Source organism: Oncorhynchus tshawytscha, linkage group LG21 (genome assembly GCF_018296145.1).
Source record: "Oncorhynchus tshawytscha isolate Ot180627B linkage group LG21, Otsh_v2.0, whole genome shotgun sequence".
NCBI classification, from domain to species: Eukaryota; Metazoa; Chordata; class Actinopteri; order Salmoniformes; family Salmonidae; genus Oncorhynchus; species Oncorhynchus tshawytscha.
Window position 1 is genome coordinate 18,179,987 of NC_056449.1, and position 24,008 is coordinate 18,203,994.

At 42.0% G+C, this 24,008-nt stretch overlaps 1 protein-coding gene across 11 annotated transcripts in view; it reads left to right on the forward strand.

Annotated features, from left to right (window-relative positions):
- LOC112247599 (rap guanine nucleotide exchange factor 2) overlaps positions 1–24,008 on the forward strand; it is a 163,861-nt gene that overhangs the window by 16,516 nt on the left and 123,337 nt on the right. The window lies entirely within an intron of this gene.

A 24,008-nucleotide genomic window follows, 5' to 3' on the forward strand; every position in this document is an offset into this window, starting at 1 on the left:
CTCTGCCTCTTTCCGAACACACCAAGCCCTTCCCACAATCACTCAAGAAGTGCAGTTGTTGCTTGACCATGAGACCACTTGCTGTTCATTCTTCAGTCTGCATGGTCAATGCAGCAGATGCAACAAGATGGTGATGACAACGATGCTGCTATCCACTTTGCTTTTTAATATATAGGGTGTTCACTCACTGCTCTAGAATGTATAGAAAAACAGGGACATTCTAAAGGGTGCTATGAAATGATCAAAACTTAGGGCAAAAACTGTCATTATAAACTCTTGGTTTTATCTCTTCCATATTTCGTATTGGGAGTTGGTACTGTTTTTCCTCGTCTATTCAGCTCCCTGATGGTCTGGAGGTAGAAGCTATTGGCTTCTGTTAGTTTCAGCCATGATGCTCCTGTATTGGCCTTGTCCGAGTGATGGAAGCGGGGAGAACAGGCCATGGCTCGGGTGGATGAGGTCCCTGATGATCTTCTTGGCCTTAGTGTGACACCTGGTGTTGAAGGTGTCCTGGAGGCCAGGCACTGTGCACTTAATGGTGCGTTCGACTGTAGAGCCTTGCGGTCTGCATCACAGCCGTCTCAGGCTGTGATGCAGCTCGATGGTATGCTCTCTGGTGCTCGTGTAGAACACTGAGGGCCCTCAGACAGGCCAATTTTCTTTTTAGCCTCGAGGTTAGGGTCGTTGTCATGTCTTTACCACAGTGTCCATGTGTTTTGAAGATTTCAGCTCCTCTGAGATGTGTACGCCGAGGAACTTGACATTTTTGACCGTCCCCATGGCGGCCGCATAAAGGATGTGGGCGTGTCCAGCCTGGTTCATCCTGAAGTCCACAATCAGCTCCTTTTTTGTTTTGCTGACATTGGAGAGGGTCCTCACTGTGAGAGGGTCCAATTAAAATCTTTCAGAGCATTTTTGGTGCCTGCAGCCATGGTGATAATCCCTGAAATCTCTCGAAGGTAAAAAGGGTGACATTTGATGACCAAGTATTTCAAGCTGGTAGAGCAGAAGTTCGCAAGGTCCTGTACATTTCCCCTGTCGCGCCCTCTTTCTATACGCTCAATGAACTGTAAAACCTGCTGGTTGGGTATAATTCATAAGGATGTCTCAAGAAAACCCAGTCTCAGAAAAACAGAGTATGTTGCAGAATCTGATGTCCCTCTGGAAGGAGATTCTCGCTCTGATTTTATTTATTCACAGATTAAGTTTCTACGTTTATTCACTGATTGAACATTGGCGAGTAGTATGCTCTGTAATGGAGGAAAATTATAGAAACACTAGAAAAGTAGAAACCTGCAATCTATTGTAGGAGCTCGAGGCGAGGCGCCATCCGTCGGTGCCATCTTAGCATGTTTATAGGAGCAATTTGGGTTAAGTGCCTTGCTCAAGGGGACATCGGCAGATTTTTTTCCCCCGCCTAGTTGTCTTGGTGATTTGAACCTGCGATCTTTCGGTTATTGGCCTAATGCTCTTAACCACTAGGTTACCTGCCCACTTATATTACTATAGAATTGGAATCATGGATATAGAATGATTATTCTAACAGTTTACCCATGTGTTTTAATCTAAATCGCAAGTCAAATTGCAATTGCAATATTTGGTTAAAAATAAGGCTTCTATTTTATTTGTTTTTCCCATATCAGTGTTGCCAAATATTTTTTTATGGAAAGTAGCTGTTGGTTGCTCCATTTGTCGCATGCACATTACATCTTTTTTGTTATGCTTACATGCTGACAAGACTGGGCGTGTGCCAATGTGAGCATGTTGATTTTGTCCATCCATAGCAGACGCGATCAGGACACGCAGGTTGAGATATCAAAACAAACTCTGAGCCACCTATATTAATTTGGGGACATGTCGAAACTAAACTTATTTATTTATGTATTGCCCATTTTTTCAAATTTAAAAAAAATTAATTCACTTCACTAGCTGCAGCGGGGAGAGGACAGAGGCTAGAGCAGAGATGGTCGTAGAGAGGTGGGAGAAGGGGCCAAGTGATCGGTGCACACACGGCAGGTGGAGCCTCGAGGGGGCAGAGCAACTCTGCACACAAGCAGGGAAGTCGCTGGGGCAACCTTAAAAAGTAGCTGAATTTGTCGCAATGCTCTTTTACCAATAAAAGTCGCTGCAGCGGTCTGAACTCGCTAAATCTACTTGGCAACACTGAATGTCATGCAGCCCTACCTGGCAGTGTGGGAATGATCTCGAATGAGTGCAGCAAATGCACACATTGCTAAAAATAGAAACGTTAGTTGAGGTTTGATTGAACAGTGTAAAACAGTTACCACCATCCTTTTTCTTAGTCAATATCGCTTTCTGAGTCAAAGCCGAGATCTACTGCTCAGATTTTTAAACATGACGTAAAATGTAAACCAATGCAAGATTAACCAATAGAAACAGCAGCTCTTTGCTGGTCGTTGAGTCTCTCTCTAGTCATGGTTTGGAAATCTCACAGTGTCAACTTTGCAGTGCGTTCCAGGCTTCTTTTTGCAGTCTATGGCTCGAGGAAACAGCTCAGACCACCATGTCTGCACAATCTGATTGTCCAGCGGTAGGCCTATAGGTGCACTTGATTTGCTCTCTGGGCCGAGTAGGCAGAGTTCTTCTTTCAGACACTTTAAATGGTTCAAAATTGGAACACTTTGACTTCCCAGCACTAGGGCTGCGGAGTCAAGTGCACCTATCGCCAGCGGCACGAAAAAAAATATAAATAGGAACACATTTTACAGAAATGTTTGGTGATCAACTAGGAATGCCTTGGAGATCAACCAGTTGGTGACCACTAGTGTAAAACAATAAGAATGGAGAAAGCCCCATTGAAATCACTTAGAATTTCCCATCCTAGGGTTGTGCACTACTCTTTGTTTCATTATTTATTTATATAAAATGTGTACCCCTTTTTCTCCATTTTGTGATATCAAATTTGTTGTTAGTCTTGGCCCATCGCTGCAACTACCGTACGGACTCGGGAGAGGCAATGTTCGACCCATGCGACCTCCGAAACACGACCGTGCCAAGCCGCACTGCTTCTTGACACACTGCTCTCTTAACCCGGAATCCAGACGCACCAATGTGTCGGAGGAAACATCATACAACTGGCGACCATGTCAGCATGCATGTGCCAGGCCTGCCACAGAAGTCGCTAGAGCACCATGGGTCGAGGACTTCCCGGCCAGCCAAACCCTCCCCTATCCCGGACACCCCCGGGGAAATTGTGCGTCGCCTCATGGGCATCCCGGTCGTGTTCGGCTGCGACAAAGCCCGGGATTGAACCCGGATCTGTAGTGACGCCTCAAGCACTGCAGTGCCTTAGACCGCTGTGCCACTCAGGAGTCTCCATGAAGCAAATTTAGAACACATTGCTAGAAGAGCACTTAAAAGGAAGAGTATTCTAAGCATGTAGTCAAACATTTTTGTTAAGGAATAAATTGTAGTTTAATCCCTCATTGGTATGAAAACATTGCTGAAATCTGAAATCATAACATTCATCCTCTCCCAGCTCATGTTCCATATTTCTTGTGCACTGCAATTTCCTATTTTATGATCCACATCCAATGTGATGTGTTGATAGTAGGCTAATTTGTGGACAATTTTGTAAATGTCCTCTTCAGATGCCGTTATGATTCTCAAATACGACCAAAGAGGGGGTTTAATAATAAAGGAGACTAGAGGTAGGATATACTTATTATGCAATCGCCCCTAGAAATAAATAAATAAATGGAATGCCCTATTCAGTATTTGGATGAAGACGAAATGCTGAATTGGAGAGGAATCATTTGCAGTGCATTCTGAGAGTATTCAGATCCCTTCCACATTTGTAACATTACAGCCTTATTTTAAAATGAATAAAATATGTTTTCCCCCCTCATACAATCTACTCACAATTCCCCATAATGACAATATGGGGAATTGTGATAACTTTTTTGGCAAATGTATTAAAAACAAATACTTCATTTACATAAGGATTCAGACCCTTCGCTATGAGACTTGAAATTGAGCTCCGGTGCATCCTGTTTCCATTGATCATCCTTGATGTTTCTACAACTTGATTTTAGTCCACCTGTGGTAAATTCAATTGATTGGACATGATTTGGAAAGGCACACACCTGTCTATATAAGGTCCCACAGTTGACAGTGCATGTCAGAGCAAAAACCAAGCTGTGAGATCGAAGGAATTGACACAATCTTGTCTCGGAGATTTACGGACGAGGCACAGATCTGGGAAAGGGTGCCAAAACATTTCTGCAGCATTGAAGGTCCCCAAGAACACAACTGAGCAATCGGGGGAGAAGGGTTTCGGTCAGTGACCAAGAATCCGATGGGCACTCTGACACAGCTCTATAGTTCCTCTGTGGAGATGGTTGTACTTCTGGAAGGTTCTCCCATCTCTACAGCACTCTACCAATCAGGCCTTTATGGTAGAGTGGCCAGACGTAAGCCACTCCTCAGTAAAAGGCAAGTGACAACCCGCTTGGAGTTTTCCAAACGGCACCTAAAGAATCTCAGACCATGAGAAACAAGATTCTCTGGTCTGATAAAACCAAGATTGAACTCTTTGGCCTGAATTACCAAGCATCATGTCTGGAGGAAACCTGGCACCATCCCTACTGTGAAGCATGGTGTTGGCAGCCTCATGCTCTGGGTTTTTTCTTTCAGCAACAGAGACTTGGAGACTAGTCAGGATCGAGGGAAAGATGAATGGAGCAAAGTACAGAGATCCTTGATGAAGAACTGCTTGAGAACGCTCAGGACCTCTGAGTGGGATGACAGTTCCCCTTCCATTAGGACAATGACCCTAAGCACATAGTCAAGACAATGCTGGAGTGGCTTCGGGACAGGTCGCTGAATGTCCTCGAGTGGCCCAGCCAGAGCCCGGACTTGAACTCGATCGAACATCTCTGGAGAGACCTGAAAATAGCTGTGTAGTGACACTCCCCATCCAACCTGACAGAGCATGAGAGGATCAGTAAAGAATACAAGTGTGCCAAGCTTGTAGCGTCATACCCAAGATTTGAGGCCGTAATCGCTGCCAAAGGTGCTTCAACAAAGTACTGAGTATAGGGTCTGAGTACTTATGTAAATGTGATATTTCCTTTTTAAAATATTTAATACATTTGCACAAATTTCAAAAAACAGTTTTCTTTGTCACTATGGGTTATTGTATGTGCATTGATGGGGGGGACAAATGAATCAATTTTAGAATAATGCTGTGGAAAATTCAAGGGGTTTGAATACTTTTGGAATACACTGTTATTTGAAAAGAAAGGAGGTTGCTGAGCTTTGGTGTTGTGGTATTTAGCTGGCGTTCCCTCAGCTCTTGAACTGTGCTGCAATCTGTTTCCAGATTTGGAGGTTGTTTTTGGTGTGCCTAATCTGGACTGCCAGGCTTCGCCCTGTCACATTAGGTACCATTGTGCAGACCTATTTCTGGCCTAATCCCCTATATGTAATGAACTTAATTAACCTAAGCTTGTTTTCATCAGGTCATTTGCATATTGCCCAGGTCAGGCACAGACTAGTGGTGGTGAGTCTAGTGAATTAGTAATTATATGGGCGTGACCCAATTTGCAAACAAGGAGGGGGGTGGGGGACCACCCATTTGTGTACTTTGTCATGTTCCTTTAAGTGCGACATGATACAAAGGGACAATTCTGTGGCATCAGTTGGTGGTTAGTGGTAGTCCTGGGGGCTTTACTTAGTATTAGTATGCTGAAGCAGCAGTTGGTGGTTACTGGTAGTCCTGGGGGCTTTACTTAGTATTAGTATGCTGAAGCAGCAGTTGGTGGTTAGTGGTAGTCCTGGGGGCTTTACTTAGTATTAGTATGCTGAAGCAGCAGTTGGTGATTAGTGGTAGTCCTGGGGGCTTTACTTAGTATTAGTATGCTGAAGCAGCAGTTGGTGGTTAGTGGTAGTCCTGGGGGCTTTACTTCGTATCAGTATGCTGAAGCAGCAGTTGGTGGTTAGTGGTAGTCCTGGGGGCTTTATTGTCCGTCCCATTGGGTAACTAATGACTTGTTTGAAGTGTAGACATTTGTTTAATTGCTTTATTATACACTTGTTGGATTTACATCAGTGTTTCGCCTTGTATTGTTTTCATGCTGGTGCACATGGGTAGCCTATTACCAAGGCCCTGTTTTGGTAGAGGGTATAACAGCTGTGTTTTGTCTATACCTTACCGAAGGTTCATTAAAGCGCTATAAGTCACTCAACTTGCTGACGTGTGGCACAATGTTCACATTCCCTGCTTGTCAAAAGCCATCAAGATCAGTGTAAGTAGCTTGTTGCCACACTGGGAGTAACTGTTTTACCAAACTACAAGTTTTTGTCACATGCACAAGTACAGTGAAATTCCTTTCATCAATAACAATGTAATACTAAAAATAACAATGTGGAACAGAAACTAAAAGAACATGATAAAGTAATTAAGCTTACTTTATACAGGGTCAGTTCCAGTACATATTTACAATGTGCAGGAATACTGGACATGTACAGTACCAGTCAAAAGTTTGGACACCTACTCATTCAAGAGGTTTTTCTTTATTTTTTACTGTTTTCTACATTGTAGAATAATAGTGAAGACATCAAAACTATGAAATAACACATATGGAGTCATGTAGTAACCAAAGAAGTGTTAAATCAAAATATGTTTAATATTTGAGATTCTAGCCTTGATGACACCTTTGCACACTCTTGGCATTCTCTCAACCAGTTTCATGAGGAATGCTTTTCCAACAGTCTTGAAGGAGTTTCCACATATGCTGAGGACTTGTTGGCTACTTTTCCTTCACTCTGCGGTCCACCTCATCACAAACATCTCAATTGGGTTGAGGTTGGGTGATTGTGGAGGCCAGATCATCTAATGCAGCACTCTCCTTCGTAGTCAAATAGCCTTTACACAGCCTGGTGGCATGTTTTGGGTCATTGTCCTGTTGAAAAACAAATGATAGTCCCACTAAGCTCAAACCAGATGGGATGGCGTATCGCTGCAGAATGCTGTGGATATCCACGCTGGTTGTGTGCCTTGGATTCTAAATAAATCACTGACTGTGTCACCAGCAAAGCACAATCACACCACCACCTCCATGCTTCACGGTGGGAATCGCACATGCGGAGATCATCCGTTCACCTACTCTGCGTCTCACAAAGACACTGCTGTTGGAACTAAATATTTACTCATCAGACCAAAGGACAAATTTCCATCGGTCTGCTGTTCATTGCTCGTGTTTCTTGGCCCAAGCAAGTCTCTTCTTATTGTTGTCCTTTCGTAGTGGTTTCTTTTCAGCAGTTTGACTATGAAGGCCTGATTCATGCAGTCTCCTCTGAACAGTTGATGTTGAAATGTGTCTGTTAATTGAACTCTGTGAAGCATTTATTTGGGATGCAATCTGATATGCAGTTAATTGCCCATTTTTAAGGCTGATAACTCTAATGAACTTATTCTCTGCAGCAGAGGTAACTCTGGGTCTTCCTTTCCTGTGGCGGTCCTCGCGAGCCATTTTCATCTAAGCCGCTTGATGGTTTTTGTGACTGCACTTGAAGAAACTATAAAAGTTCTTGACATTTTCCAGATTGACTGACCTTTTGTCTTAAAGTAATGGACTGTGTTTGCTTATTTTATCTGTTCTTGCCAAAATATGGACTTGGTCTTTTACCAAATAGGGTTATCTTCTGTATACCACCACTACCTTGTCACAACACAACTGATTGGCTCAAACGCATTAAGAAGGAAAGAAATTCCACAAATTAACCTCTAACAAGGCACACCTGTTAACTTCTCTAGGCTAGGCATCACTATTTTCATCTCTGGATGAAAAGTGTGGCCAAAGTAAACTGCCTGCTACTCAGGCCCAGAAGCTAGGATATGCATATAGGATAGGATAGTAAACACTCAAGGTTCCACAACTGTTAAAATAATGCCTGTGAGCATAACAGAACTGTTTTGCCCTGAGAAAGTAGGATTTTTATTTTTGTATTTTTCTATTCAATGCCATTACAGTATCCATTTGACTTAAAACTCAAATTGCAGTTCCTATGCCTTCCACTAGATGTCAACAGTCTTTAGAAATTGTTTCAGGCTTGTATTCTAAAAAATGAGGGAGTAAGACCAGTCTGAATGACTGGACCCTAAAGCTTTTTCATGTGCAATCCTGAGAACGCGCATTTCTTGTTTACCTTTTTATATTGACAACGTTATTGTCCGGTTGAAATATGATCGATTATTTAGGCAAAAACAACATGAGGATTGAATATAAATATCGTTTGACATGTTTCTATGAACTTTACGGATACAATTTGGATTCTTTGTCTGCCTGTTGTGACTGCGTTTGAGCCTGTGGATAACTGAAAACTCACAAACAAAACTGAGATTTTTGGATATAAAGAGTTTATTTCGAACACAACAAACATTTTATTGAATAAATTAATGTCTTCTGAGCGCAACCATATGAAGATCATCCAAGTTAAGTGATTCATTTTATCTCTATTTCTGACTTTTGTAACTCTTCTACTTGTCTGGTTACTGTTTGTAATGATTTGTCTGCTGGGCGATGTTCTCAAATAATCGCATGGTATGCTTTCACCATAAAGCCTTTTTGAAATCTGACACTGTGGTTGGATTCACAAGAAGTTAATCTTTCTTTTACATGCATACATAAAACTGTAGTTATACCCATGCCAAACATATCTATTTATTTATTGTTTAATTATAGCCTAGGCCTACTCAACTTGTAACGCCTAGCCTCGTTGGAAAAACGACCTTTGACCTTTGAGTCAAGTAGGCCTACATTTGCAGCAACACCCACTGAAATGGATGCATTCCACACCAACAGAATACCCCAATATCCAGGGGTCTTTATTTTCCAAATCCTTTAAGCTTTGAGAACTACCCTCGAATTGAAAAATCCACTTTTTATTTTGTAACATGATTAGGTTAGGTGAGTATTGCCCTGAGGAAGCCTACACTTGTGACTTGGGGCCCGCCAGATAACAATAGTGAAATCAGTCCTCTGTTTCTTCTGTTAAACAACATCCTCAGGATATAGCTTGAAATACCACCATCTGTAGTTGGCAGTTTCTTTTAGACTTGGTGAGGCGCTAGGTCCTTGGGTGGGATCCTAAGGCTACTTTGTATACAGGAAGTGCAGGAACATTTGAAAGGCTATCTGATAAACACTGATTTCCTATTTCCAAGAGCAAGGCTTTTTTTCTAAACATGAATACTGTTGATTTGTAGTAGTCTACATACTAAGTAATTGCACTAAATAACAGATGCCCTCATGTTATATGTCTTAATTCATTGTGGCACAACAATGGGCCATTACCCTGCCAGGACGTCACACTGACACATAGTCTAGTAGACCTAGTATTAAATGTCTCTTGGTCATGGGAGCTCCTGTATCCATGTCAACCAAATGACACTCACACTTTAACCAAATACACCATCCGCATACAATGAGTAAAAATGTTTTTAACCCCCTAGAGTCAGTCCATGCCCCCGCATAAATCTAATTAGCATAATAAAAACATCGGCATGAAAATCTGTTTAAACTATAGATGTTTTTTTTTTGCGTTGGATGCATCTCAATCCACTGCATCCGCCAATATCACACTTTTGCATCTGCGGTGAAAGAGCTAGAGTGGTGTTTGTCAGACCACGAGACATCCTGAAAATCGGTCTTCTCACGAAACTGTGTGTAGTGTCCAAACGGTTTGGCCTACAAACTATTACGACCACTATGTTCGATGTAGTAAATCTGTCATTCAATGCGTTTGTATGGGCTGAATCAGTAATTCCCCCAAAAATGTTTTATCAAATGTTTTTGGTACTTAACTTTAAGGGGTCTTTAAAATTCAAAATCGAATAGCTAAATGATCCTTGGTATGACCTTACAGCAATTCCATATAGCTTAATAGAACCCCTCCCCCGACTAAGACTGGGCTTAGAGACTGGGTTAAAGACTCTGAGAACAGAAGTGCCATTGTCTCTTAATACTGACGGTATATAGGTGGTGACAATTATACCTTCAGAGGTGAAACAGACGGCAGACTGGTGAGCGATTCATCTCCATTGTCACTGGAACATTGAAGCAATGTTGGTGACTCACAGCTCCATTACCGGTGAAACGTTGAAGGAACGTTGACTCTGTCATCTGGTTACTAACAAAGACGTTTCGCCTCTGGCCTGCTCCCAGATGACTGGGGACATGTTGTCCCTGCACAAATAACCCCCAGATATCAAGGCCCCTCTTGAATCACACTAAACACATGGCTCATGACGAGGGGAAGTAACCTTGACTCGGAAGATAGGGGCATTTCAATGGCTTTATGTACTGCTAGAGAGCCACAAATGCATTTATTCAGTGTTGGCGTTCAGGATTTGCTGTGTGTGTGGCTTGTGGGAGTGGTTTGGGAGAGGTGTGTGGCGTTATTTGCGAGAGTGACTCGTGTGCATTCCTCCTCTAAAGAATAGAAATGCCCAGTTGTGAGCAGTCGAGATATCATAAAGGATATCTCGATTTACAAGTCCTTCTAAACCCCCCCGTCATTGAGCTCATCTCTCATCAATCTAAAGATGTCACCATTTGCCACCTTAGATTTACTACCCCCCCCATAATTCCATGCTCACCTGGTGAGGGGGGAGAATTTACACCATTGGAGCCCAAAATATTTCCCCCTAATGAAAGCCATGCTCGTAGCAAAGCCGTTTTGACTGGTTGTTCCCTAGCAACCGGGGCACGATATCATCATAATCCATGGCTGAAATTACCTTTTCAGAGAATGCTGATGGGAGAAATTGTAAGGAGATTGATTATTGGTTTCCATAAATACCTAAGTGTAGGCCTGAAAATATGCACTGGCGGATATGTTGAGGATTAATGGCCACAGGAGAAGAGAGAATGGCTGATTTTAAAGCAGCACTGTATCAATGCCCATTAGAGCCAGACCTGACTTGCAATTATCATCCAAACTACTTATGATTCATGACCTTGCCCCCCCAGCTCTGCCATGCTTGTATATTTAATTAGACAGAAAAACAATACAATACATTTTGGCATATTTTTTTCCCATACAGCAAATTATTTGTTTGGTCAAATTCACCTTAGTTAATATAATTCTACCCATTTTGCTTCATTTTGGGGTGGATTGTCATAAATTGCTCTTTATAGGATGTTCTGTAACTTTGATTACCCCGCACCTCTTTTGAAGGCTTTGTTTGGGCGGGATGGAGCGTATTTCATTTTGCCCGACAGTTGGCTTTGTTCCTGGCTGGGACCTGCTACAACTTGGTTGAATGACAGTGCTGAATGATCCTTTTGTTGAGTGTTCAGAGTCCACGGTTAAATCCATACGGGGCCACTGTGGTTCGGTTAGAGGGTTGGAGTCGAGGGGCAATGGTGGTTGCATTTATGAAGCAATGTAAGAGGTTGTGGACAAAGTCATGGTTGGTTGTACGGTTAACAGTATCTGGTCAGAAGTTGTGGCTAGAAGCTGGGAAATTGCTAAGAAGAGTCATGGTGATTGTTTGAATGCGAGTCAGATTGCTGTTAGTCCAGGTGATTGTGGTCAGAATAGTTGAACTTGGAGGGTGTGTGGTTTGGTCAACACTTATCCTTGTGTAGCACCATTTTGTACCTGTAATGTTTGAATAGCCTGCTGTGGTTAGTTAAGCGGTAACTCTTTTTGGTCTAGTTTCAATGTTTTGATTGGCTAATTCATGGCTAACTTTGATGTATTGCCATGTCTAACCATGCTTGCATTATTGTGATCTATAGTTACTCACAACTCATGCCCTGCTCAAATCATAAAATGCAGTGCTAATTAGATGACTGTTGAGATCCTGTATCGATGTCGCTTGATTAATGTTGTGTGGATAACGTTAAAATAACACCAGACTGAAGGCCTGCGGGCAAATTAATGCTCATTTAGCATAGACCGTTTGGTTCTTTTGCATCCAGAGGCATAGCAGGGTTACAATGTCGTGTCCTCACAATGCATAATCTGATATTCAGTCCACATGTTGCATTACTCAACATGGATACACTTTTCGCTGGTTATTATACCATATTGCTTGCACCATCTTTCTTATCCCAATGAAAAGCTGTTTCAGAAGTTATTGATTTCCTTCAGGATTTTCAATTTTCCCCCAAACACCCCTCAACATTCTTACCAGCCCACCCCCCACCACTCCCTGTCCCCATAATTCCGTTATCTATACATAGTCTTAGGCGTAACATTGCCATTTCCCCACATTCCCCCAAAATAACATTGTTAAAAGTTTGCTCACAAACGAGATTGTCGCTGCCATCTTGATTACCTCTCTGAGGATTCAACCTGAGGATAGGTAAACATCCTCATGAATTATGCATACATCTATTTACCACGTCAATTATTCAGAAGATATCAGTTGCTTGGTTTTTGCCAGGGGGTTGTAGTTTATGGAGAAAAAAAATACTACAATAACAGTGGCTGAATTTAGCTTCCTGAACAAGAAAAGAATTGCACATTTTGAGTTTTGTCAGTACCTTATGGTATTGTACATGGAATTGTCTTGACTGTTTTCAATAAGAATAATACAGTAATAGTAGTTCTTACAAAAATAACTAGCCTACTTATGCAGAATATTCCTCTATGCTGACGACAACCTTTGCAAATATGCAACTAACCCCAATAGAATGTTTATGTAATGTGCCAATTTCCCCACCATGGAGCCAAAGGAGGGATTCTACAGAAAGTTATACCAGCACAGGCAGAAATCCGGCCTCATCCCCTAGTTGCCTACCTGAGGGTCTGACAGGTTAACAGTGAAGCCATCTTATCAGATTCTTACACATTAACAAGTGATTAGCCGTGTTGATAACTGAAGCTCCTCTGGTTACTTTACCTCAGACACATTTCAAGCCAGCAGCTTATTGCTATCTTGTTATGAGCCCATGTTTAAGATTGTGATATGAGTTCAGTCTCATTTAGGTAGTATTGACTACAGCCAGGTATTACTACTGTAGCTGGAATACTGTAGGTTATAAGGTAGCCTTAGAAATGGGCCCCATTTATTGTTCACTCACTTGGGTTTGGAAATAACGATCTGTAACGAAGCACAGTGAGGGGACTATTTCATAGACGCCGCACCCCCTCACCCTGCTCATAACCAACAATAATGACTAATAAGGACCTCCGCACGTGACGTGGCCTGAAGGCTCCTGCTTCAACAGCCGTGCTCACCGAACCGCCCTACAGTCAATATGCATATTCATAAGGTCCGGAGCATCAGTGCTTCCAAATGTCTATTTTTAGTACTTAATTATTATTATTTTTTATATATATATTTTTAAACTTCTCTGGTTTTCCATGCTCTGATGAATGAATGCAGTGTAATGGTGAAATGTACCAGTCCTGAGCCTTTTTTTATGCTTACATTGAATGTTAGCAGTGTGTTCGCATGATAGCTAGTGCAGTGGTCACCAATGTTCATCAATATTAGCAGTGCGTTAGCATTAGCTTAATATCTAGTGCGGTTGTCATCAGACTGTACGATTGTTTATCCCATGCGTAACTCTGTTGTTTTTGTTGCACTGCTTTGCTTTCTTGGCCAGGTCGCAGTTGTAGAGGAGAACTTGTTCTCAACTGGCCTACCTGGTTAAATAACCTTAAATAATCGTTCGGGACGCTAGTGTCCCACCTCGCCAACAGCCAGTGAAAGTGCAGGGTGCAAAATTCAAAACAACAAATCTCATAATTAAAATTCCCCAACTATACAAGTATTTTACACTATTTTAAAGATGCACTTCTCGTTAATCCAGCCACTGTGTCCGATTTCAAAAAGGCTTTTCGGTGAAAAGGTCAGCAACTAGTCACAGAAAGCATTCAGCCATTTTCCAACCAAAGAGGGGTGTCACAAAAAGCAGAAATATAGATAAAATGAATTACTAACCTTTGACGATCTTCATCAGGTGACACTCCCAGGACTCAATGTTACACAATACATGTATGTTTTGTTCGATCGAGTTCATATTTATATGCAATGTTCAGAAATGCCTCCAAAACATCCGGCGAAAAGCAGAGAGCCACATCAAATAACAGAAATACTCATCATAAGCTTTGATGAAAGATACATGTTTTACATAGAATTAAAGGAACTTGTTCTTAATGCAACCGCTGAGTCACATTCCAAAAAAGCGTTACGGCAAAAGCACAATATTCATTAATCTGAGAATAGCATTCAGCCACAAAAGCAAGCCATACAGTTACCTGCCAAGTTGTGGAGTCAACAAAAGCCATAAATAGCATTATAAATATTCACTTACCTTTTGCTGATCTTTGTCGGAATGCACTCCCAGGTCTCCCACTTCCACAAGAAATGTTCATTTTGTTCGATTATGTCCATATTTATGTCCAAATGCCTACGTTTTGTTCTCGTTTAGTTCACTATTCCAAAGGCACAATGCGCGAGCACAAAATCCAGACGACAAGTCAAAAGAGTTCCATTACAGTTTGTAGAAACATGTCAAACGATGTTTACAATCAAACCTTAGGGTCTTTTTATAATAAATCTTCAATAATATTCCAACCGGACAATAGCGTATTCATTAGAGGAAAAAGAAAGAACGTCTCTCCCGCGTGACCACGCAGTAAACAACTGATTGGCCTCAGCCTAATCCTCTTGTTGAAACAGCTCTTTTTCGACCCCCTTCCACAATAGAAGCCTCAAACAACGTTCTAAAGACTGTTGACATTTGCTGGAAGCCTTGGGAAGTGCAATTTGGCCCCATAGACACAGCATATTGGATAGGCAATCACTTAAATGAAACTACAAACCTCAGATTTCCCACTTCTTGGTTGGATTTGTTATGAGTTCTGTTGAACTCACAGACATCATTCAAACAGTTTTAGAAACTTCAGAGTGTTTTCTATCCAATACTACTAATAATATGCCTATATTAGCATCTGGGACAGAGTAGCAGGCAGTTTACTCTGGGCACCTTATTCATCCAAGCTACTCAATACTGCCCCCCTGTCACCAAGAAGTTAAATAAAGGTGTGTGTGGGGGGGGTCTAGGCCTGTACACCCTATTGATCCCATGTATTGTCATCTTATAAATTAATACATTGGAGATTCCTACTTGTAAGTTGCAATAACACCAACTGCTCATTTTAGCCTAGCATGCATCCTATTTGCATGCTTAAGGAATCTCACTGTGCTGTTGTTCTTAGTCTTTAGCCTGGCAGCTCAAGTGGAAGGCGCTAAGCTCATTTACATGGCTCCTAGATTCCTGTTACTGAAATCCACCACATCCCACACACACACACACACACACACACACACACCATTCACACAAACAGGGTGTGAAGCACTGCTAGAGATTGGGTTTCCTTGAAATTATCGATTAGCATTTGCAATTGATTTCTTTTTCCATTGCACCACATTGTTTTTCTTCCAATTTCTGGTATGTTTGTGTGCTGTGTTGTCTTAACTTGTTGGAGTTCGCTAGCACAGCAATACTAATGCTGCTACTAGCTCCTTAGCTTTGTGTAATGTGTGTTGGTGCCAGCCTTAGCTAATAATTCCAAGGTAGCACCAGGGGAAACAAGTGTTGCCCCACACCAACATTCCTACCATAGTGTAGTGCACATGGAGTTTTGAAAACAAGATCGCTGGCCTTCTCTTTGTCAGGAGTCAGGACACCCACTGATACTGTGACCTTGCCCTCCTACATAAAGGTTCCACCTGCTGTCTGGTCGCACCGGGCAATTGATAAAAATATCCCTCAGGCCCCACACTCTTTGTCAATAGATATTCAAGGATAGCAGTCAATGTCCTCTCACTCACAGGAATACACACATGAACATACCACTGCACATATTATTGATATACTTCCACAATGACACACACTTTGCACAAGCATTATGCACCCGCCTGCCTGCCTGAGGTGTACGTGTCTCCTACAACATTTTGGATAAACTGTTGTCCTTGCTATTTTGAATGGGCTGGGGGCCTCATGAGTCCTGCTTGGCACACTGACACCGATGGGGGCTGGGATGTGTTTGTGCTGAACTGACAGTATAAACCTACTGTGCCATTTTCACATACTTGACAGTAGACAACACTGATCTAGTGACCTTCACCACCGTCTGTGTCTCTGTCCTCTGCCTCTCTATACACTCATACCCTCCTTCCAGTCAGCTGCCTTACTAAATACTTGAGATTGACCGATTAATCGGAATGACCGATTAATTAGGGCTGATTTCAAGTTTTCATAACAATCGGAAATCGGTATTTTTGGACACCGATTTTGACGATTTTTATTTATTTAATTTTTAAAATCTTTATTTAACTAGGCAAGTCAGTTAAGAACACATTCTTATTTTCAATGACGCCCTAGGAACGGTGGGTTAACTGCCTCATTCGGGGGCAGAACGACAGATTTTCACCTTGTCAGCTCGGGGAATCCAGGCTTGCAATCTTACAGTTAACTAGTCCTTGTGCACTCCACAAGGAGACTGCCTGTTACGCGAATGCAGTAAGCCAAGGTAAGTTGCTAGCTAGCATTAAACTTATCTTATAAAAAATAATCAATCATAATCACTAGTTAACTACACATGGTTGATATTTCTATATATTATCTAGCGTGTCCTGCGTTGCATATAATCTGACTGAGCATACTTAGATACTTGTATCTGACTGAGCGGTGGTAGGCAGAAGCAGGCGTGTAAACATTCATTCAAACAGCACTTTCGTGCGTTTTGCCAGCAGCTCTTCGTTGTGCGTCAAGCATTGCGCTGTTTATGACTTCAAGCCTATCAACTCCCGAGATGAGGCTGGTGTAACCAATGTGAAATGGCTGGCTAGTTAGCATGCACTAATAGAGTTTCAAACGTCACTCGCTCTGAGCCTGTGGTTGTTCCCCTTGCTCTGCATGGGTAACGCGGCTTCGAGGGTGGCTGTTGTCGTTGTGTTCCTGGTTCGAGCCCAGGAAGGAGCGAGGAGAGGGACGGAAGCTATACTGTTACACTGGCAGTACTAAAGTGCCTATAAGAACATCCAATAGTCAAAGGTTAATGAAATACAAATGGTATAGAGAGCAATAGTCCTATAATTCCTATGATAACTACAACCTAAAACCTCTTACCTGGGAATATTGAAGACTCATGTTAAAAGGAACCACCAGCTTTCATATGTTCTCATGTTCTGAGCAAGGAACTTAAACGTTAGCTTTCTTACATGGCACATATTGCACTTTTACTTTCTTCTCCAACACTTTGTTTTTGCATTATTTAAACTAAATTGAACGGTTCATTATTTATTTGAAATTGATTTTATTGATGTATTATATTAAGTTAAAATAAGTGTTCATTCAGTATTGTTGTAATTGTCATTATTACAAAAAAAAAAAAAAAAATCGGCCGATTTAATCGGTATCGGCTTTTTTGGTCCTCCAATAATCTGTATCGGCGCTGAAAAATCATAATCGGCCGACCTCTACTAAACACTGATTACATTAAACCCTCAATTTGAATTCTGTGTTTCAGCCCAATGGCATTCATATACAGTGAGGCAAAAAAGTATTTAGTCAGCCACCAATTGTGCAAGTTCTCCCACTTAAAAAGATGAGAGAGGCCTGTAATTTTCATCATAGGTACACTTCAACTATGACAGACACAATGATTTTAAAAAATCCTGAAAATCACATTGTAGGATTTTTAATGAATTTATTTGCAAATTATTGTGGAAAATAAGTATTAGGTCAATAACAAAAGTTTATCTCAATACTTTGTCATTGCCAACAAAGGGTATATAACAGAGGTCAAATGTTTTCTGTAAGTCTTCACAAGGTTTTCACACACTGTTGCTGGTATTTTGGCCCATTCCTCCATGCAGATCTCCTCTAGAGCAGTGATGTTTTGGAGCTGTTGCTGGGCTTACTTAAAAGCTCTCAACCAACAATGCAGTTTTAAGAAAACACCTTTAAAAAAGTAAGATAAGAATAACAAATAATTTAAGAACAGCAGTAAATAACAATAGCGGGGCTATAGACCGGGTGTGCCGGTACAGAGTCAATGTGCGGGGGCACTGGTGTCGAGGTAATTGAGGTAATATGTACATGTAGGTAGAGTTCTTAAAGTGACTATGCATAGATAATAACAGAGAGTAGCAGCAGTGTAGAAGGGGAGGGGGGCAATGCAAATAGTCTGGGTAGCCATTTGATTAGCTATTCTGGAGTCTTACCGTAAGACTTAACAGTGAGCGGTCTCTGGCTAGCACCATAATGTATCCAGGCACAAGACCTTCTCTAACTAATGGACGACCCAGATGCCTCTTCCTCCCGACATGTCATGTTAGGGAGCGGTGGAGGGCATAGCATCGGGCATAGCATAGGCGTTGTGTGTTATTTGTCTCGGCACTGTCATCTGAGGAATGCAGTCTTCACCCCTGATTTGACACACAAGATGGCCACCTCTCCTGTCATGGTAAGGGGATCCATTGACACTGGGACTCTGCTTGGTGGGATGGATGATCAGATTAGAGGCCTAACCTGGTTAAGGATCAAGGTCGGAAATCAAAATGGCGGCAATCATACTGATAATGGGGCTGTTTTTCTCTTCTTTTTTTTGTTCCACCGCATCACCGATCGCTAGGTTGAGCTATGAACTTGTTGCCACGTCTCATTGCCCTCTGAAGATATGGCGAAATCCTCACTCACAGCCTGTGACAAGTTAGTGATCTGTTGCAAATCTAGCTCTGCTCTGCTCTGAGTCGCAGGAGATTAATTTATGCTTTTCACAGCTTTTCACCTCAACAGAACCACAATCTCTGTGCGAAGCGTCCCAGATTAAAAAGCCACGTTCTTGACGTGCCTGCCTGCCAGGGATCGGGGACACCGGCATCTTAAGGCGGAGACATGCTAATAGCTGAGCTAACTGGTCGATGACTCATTGTTTTGATGGAGTAGAGAACCAGACTAGTTACACAAGGCATGCCAACAGGATGTGGCTCACAGAACTTGATGTTGGCAACAACTCAACAACTCATCAGTGACAGACCCATGCTTTCCCACATGTGGCCTTTACTGTTGGTGTATCTCTGTCATGAATGCCCAGTAGTTGAGTGACTGTCTCCTGATATACTTTTGAGGAATACTTTTAAAATACATCCTTTGTTATTTCCTTCAAGGTGATGACTGATCTGCTAAAGAGATGAATCCCATTGACTATCAGCTGTTTAAAATCTCTATTTTACGATGTATTGGAGGCTGCTACTGTTGACTGAATGCTACTGTTGACTGAGTGATGGAGATTATGATGGTAACACTGTCTTAACCAATGACAGGAGTGGGTATTATGTAACTTCCCTTTGTAAGGTCAATGCACCCAATGAAGCGCTCATTACACTCATCCCATAGTGAGTTTTATGACATGTTATTGGCCATATCATTTTAATATCCTATCATTTTAATATTTAATAATATCCTGTGGAAACCAAAAGCCATTAACCACAATGGCCTATCCCACATTTAAACATTCTCACAGCAATCTCAGATATTGTATCATTATAATATATAGGCTCATATGTTACAGCATTGGACGTCTCTTAGTTAAGACAATGAGGTTTAAAATAGTAATAAATCATAATTTGGTGGGTGCTTGTGTTATCAGTGGTGATCCTGGAGCGATTAGGGTTAAGTGCCTTGCTTAAGGGCACATTGACAGATTTTTCACCTTGTCTGCTTGGGGATTGGAACTAGAGACCTTTCGGTTACTGGCCCAACATTAACCACTAGACCACCTGCTGTCCAAGTCCAAGTTTACCTTCCGCACAGGACTTTACCTTCCCCACAGGTCTTTAAGGTTGTGACCCCACCTTTGGATGACTCGCCTACAGTGTCCGTGTGATAAGATGCAGGGTGGTTTGCATTCACACTGACCCAAATGAATGTACCAAATACTCATTCAGACCATTGAAAGGAGCGGACAATTAAAGCTCCCTGTCTTGTTTGCAGACACATCAGTGGATTTGAGATGAGGTGTGGCTGTCGTTTTAGAATTTAAATGAGGCTTTGTTGTTCGTGTCCTTCCCATTTTATTGAAAGTGAAATGGAGCGATTTGAGGTCAAGTGGATGATTGCTGACTGGAAGCTCTAAAATGTTTTATGCCAATGTTGTAAATTCTTCACCCTCATGTTATAAGCTTAGTTCCCATCAAAACTTGAATCTAAATGATCATGTTATAGGCCTCCTCTTAACTTGAATCCAGGATCTCAGTGAACGTGCATGGTTTTAGCTAAACATTCATTTCCTCCTGGAACTCTCTGCTCAACTGATTGTCATGTCTATCGACACGTTGGCCCATAGCCCTGTTCTGTACCCTACTGCCCATGGAGTTACACAACAAACCATAGATAATGGAGACTGGAGAGGCAGCCTTGGTCATATTGGCCCCCAAAACAAAGAACACAAGGCTATCATTGTTGGCTAATGCCCTAATGTCCTGGGAGGACATACCTCTGATAGTTTGCCTACCGTATGGTACACTACACTGCTACTGTCTGACTCAGATCCAGAGGTGTAGTGAAACATTAGATCCCCCTGATCTAAGGAAATAAGCAGGAATTGGATGGTAACCGAGAAAAATGTCCCAGACCCCATGAAGACTAACATCTGGTATTTCAAAAATGTGCTTGAATAGCACTGTTATTAAGGACCCTCATCAAATGCTTGCTTTATTTCTGTTTTGCTGTCTCTCTCACACACACTTCTCAAACTTGACATTGCTTGACTCTTATCCCACTCCCCTACCTTGAGTCTATACAGTCATTGCCATCAATATGCAATACCAGATACACCCCCCAGTGTTTTACATCTCAAACGTTATCCAATCCAAAAACACAAAACCGGAAAATGAATGGTAGCGAAAGGCAGTGGAAAAATGGTGTCCCTCGCATTCTTTCCATGGAGCTAATCTCAAGAGTCAATCTGAAATATTTAAGACCAAAGCCACAATTGATGGGTCTGCATATTTGTCTCTCTCACTGGAGCTCCTGAGTGGCGTAAGAGTGGCGCTCTTTCCCACACTGTGCTATAGTAGGCCTATGGGAAAACACACCAGTAGCATGCCACCTAGTGGTCATTCTTGTTAAGGTCTGCTTCCATGTATGGCAATGAGAAATTAGACTTGTGCGCTGGTGTTTGGAATCTTCTTTACAACCCTTCCTTTAGGTTATAGCCTGTTACTGTCGGCAAGTTTTCCACCTCAGTGTGTTCACCTACCAACCTCTCAAATCTGTGATTAAGCCTACTTTAGGGAAGACTGAAAAATGTCAGCTAAGCTTTCAACAGGGTCTTGTTGTCCCGGGTGAATCCGCATGTTCACGGTTCATTCTATGTAAGCAACATTGAGGCATAATGAGCCCAGATTATCCCTCCCAAAAATGGCATTGGCAGTATTTGTCTTGCTTAAAATCATTGTATAGCACCTTTTTGTAGTCATTCTCATATTTTACTAGGCCTACATCTAGTCACAACTATACGAATGTCAATATGTCTTATTTTGGTGTTATCAATTTCTCTTCATATCAGCTTGCTGGATAATTTGTTTCAATGTACTGTGCCATTTTATGTTAAATTCCAAATTGGCCTGTCCTGCCCTTGTACAGTAGATGGTGCCAGAACCTAGCCAGTCTCCAAGCAGAATTATCAGGCCCAGACAGAATACAAAAATGAGCGATGTCAGAACAGAACATAAGGCTATAATTTGGCTGGGAATATCACTGCATGATGTAACATGGGTCGAGGTAACCCAGTCTATTAGGCTGGGGATGTCACTGCATGATGTAACATGGGTCGAGGTAACCCAGTCTATTAGGCTGGGGATATCACTGCATGATGTAACATGGGTCGAGGTAACCCAGTCTATTAGGCTGGGAATATCACTGCATGATGTAACATGGGTCGAGGTAACCCAGTCTATTAGGCTGGGGATATCACTGCATGATGTAACATGGGTCGAGGTAACCCAGTCTATTAGGCTGGGAATATCACTGCATGATGTAACATGGGTCGAGGTAACCCAGTCTATTAGGCTGGGGACCCAGTCTATTAGGCTGGGGATATCACTGCATGATGATGTAACATAGGCTGGGGGTCACTGCATGATGTAACCCAGTCTATTAGGCTGGGTCTATTAGGCTGGGGATAACCCAGTCACTGTCATGATGATGTAACATGGGTCGAGGTAACCCAGTCTATTAGGCTGGGGATGTCACTGCATGATGTAACATGGGTCGAGGTAACCCAGTCTATTAGGCTGGGGATGTCACTGCATGATGTAACATGGGTCGAGGTAACCCAGTCTATTAGGCTGGGGATATCACTGCATGATGTAACATGGGTCGAGGTAACCCAGTCTATTAGGCTGGGGATATCACTGCATGATGTAACATGGGTCGAGGTAACCCAGTCTATTAGGCTGGGGATGTCACTGCATGATGTAACATGGGCATGATGTGGGGATGTCATGCATGATGTAACATGGGTCGAGGTAACCCAGTCTATTAGGCTGGGGATATCACTGCATGATGTAACATGGGTCGAGGTAACCCAGTCTATTAGGCTGGGGATGTCACTGCATGATGTAACATGGGTCGAGGTAACCCAGTCTATTAGGCTGGGGATGTCACTGCATGATGTAACTTGGGTCGAGGTAACCCAGTCTATTAGGCATGAATGTATTTTGATGGGACATAGGATATCCAAGATAGGCCCTAACTTTGCATAATAGCCTATAGACCTTGTCTGTTCAATGGGCATACGTTATAAACTCATATGTGACTGTTGAAATAATAACTTGCAAAAGATCACATTTCAGCTTTGATCTGCTCAACAGATTTGATCTATGGTCTTGTTTGTAGTAACTCACACTTTGGTACGACCCACAGGTCATTTTTAACCAAACACCAGCACCCCTTTCTTAATCTTTGACCTCTAACCTGAGGTGCTTCAAACCGGTTGACCTCTCCATTCATTCCCCTTGGTTTCAGACGGTTCCAGAGCCAGCTGACGAAGTCGAGACAAATGAAAGGAAGCACCACCCGTCCTGTTTCCTTTTTCGTCTCTAAAATGTATCTTTCTTAGATTAGGTGCTTTGCGCAGGCATTTTCTTTGGGCCTCTAAGTATGTTGCCTTGAATGGCAGAGGAGGTGTGTCTGTCTACGTGTCTGTCAGGTTTTTTCTTTATTTTTACTATTTTCTAGATTGTTGAATAATAGTGAAGATGTCAAAACTACAAATGAATACATGGAATTATGTAATAACCCAAAAATTGTTAAACAAATCATATATGTATGTATATGAGATTATTGAAAGTAGCCACCCGTTGCCTTGACAGCTTTGCACACTCTTGGCATTCTCTCAACCAGCTTCATGAGGTCATCACCTGGAATGCATTTTTAAATTAACAGGTGTGCCTTGTTAAAGGTTAATTTGTGGAATTTCTTTCCTTAATGTGTTTGAGTCAATCAGTTCTGTTGTAACAAGGCAGGGTTGGTATATAGAAGATAGCCCTATTTGGTAAAAGACCAATTCCATATTTTGGCAAGAACAGCTCAAATAAGTAAAGAGAAACAACAGTCCATTACTTTAAGACATGAAAGTGTCAATCTGGAAAATTTCAAGAACTTTGAACATTTCTTCAAGTGCAGTTGCAAAAACCATCAAGCGCTATGATACAACTGGCTCACATGAGGACCGCCACAGGTAAGGAAGATCCAGAGTTAACTCTCCTGCAGAGGACAAGTTCATTAGTTACCAGCCTCCGAAATTGCATCCCAAATAAATGCTTCACAGAGTTCTAGCAACAGACACATCTCAACATCTACTGTTCAGAGGAGACTGCTTGAGATTTTTGCTTTCAACTGCTGTGTCTTTGTGAGACACAGAGTAGGTGAACGGATGATCTCCGCATGTGTGCTTCCCATGGAGGAGGAGGTGTGATGGTGCTTGCTGGAGACACTCTGTGATTT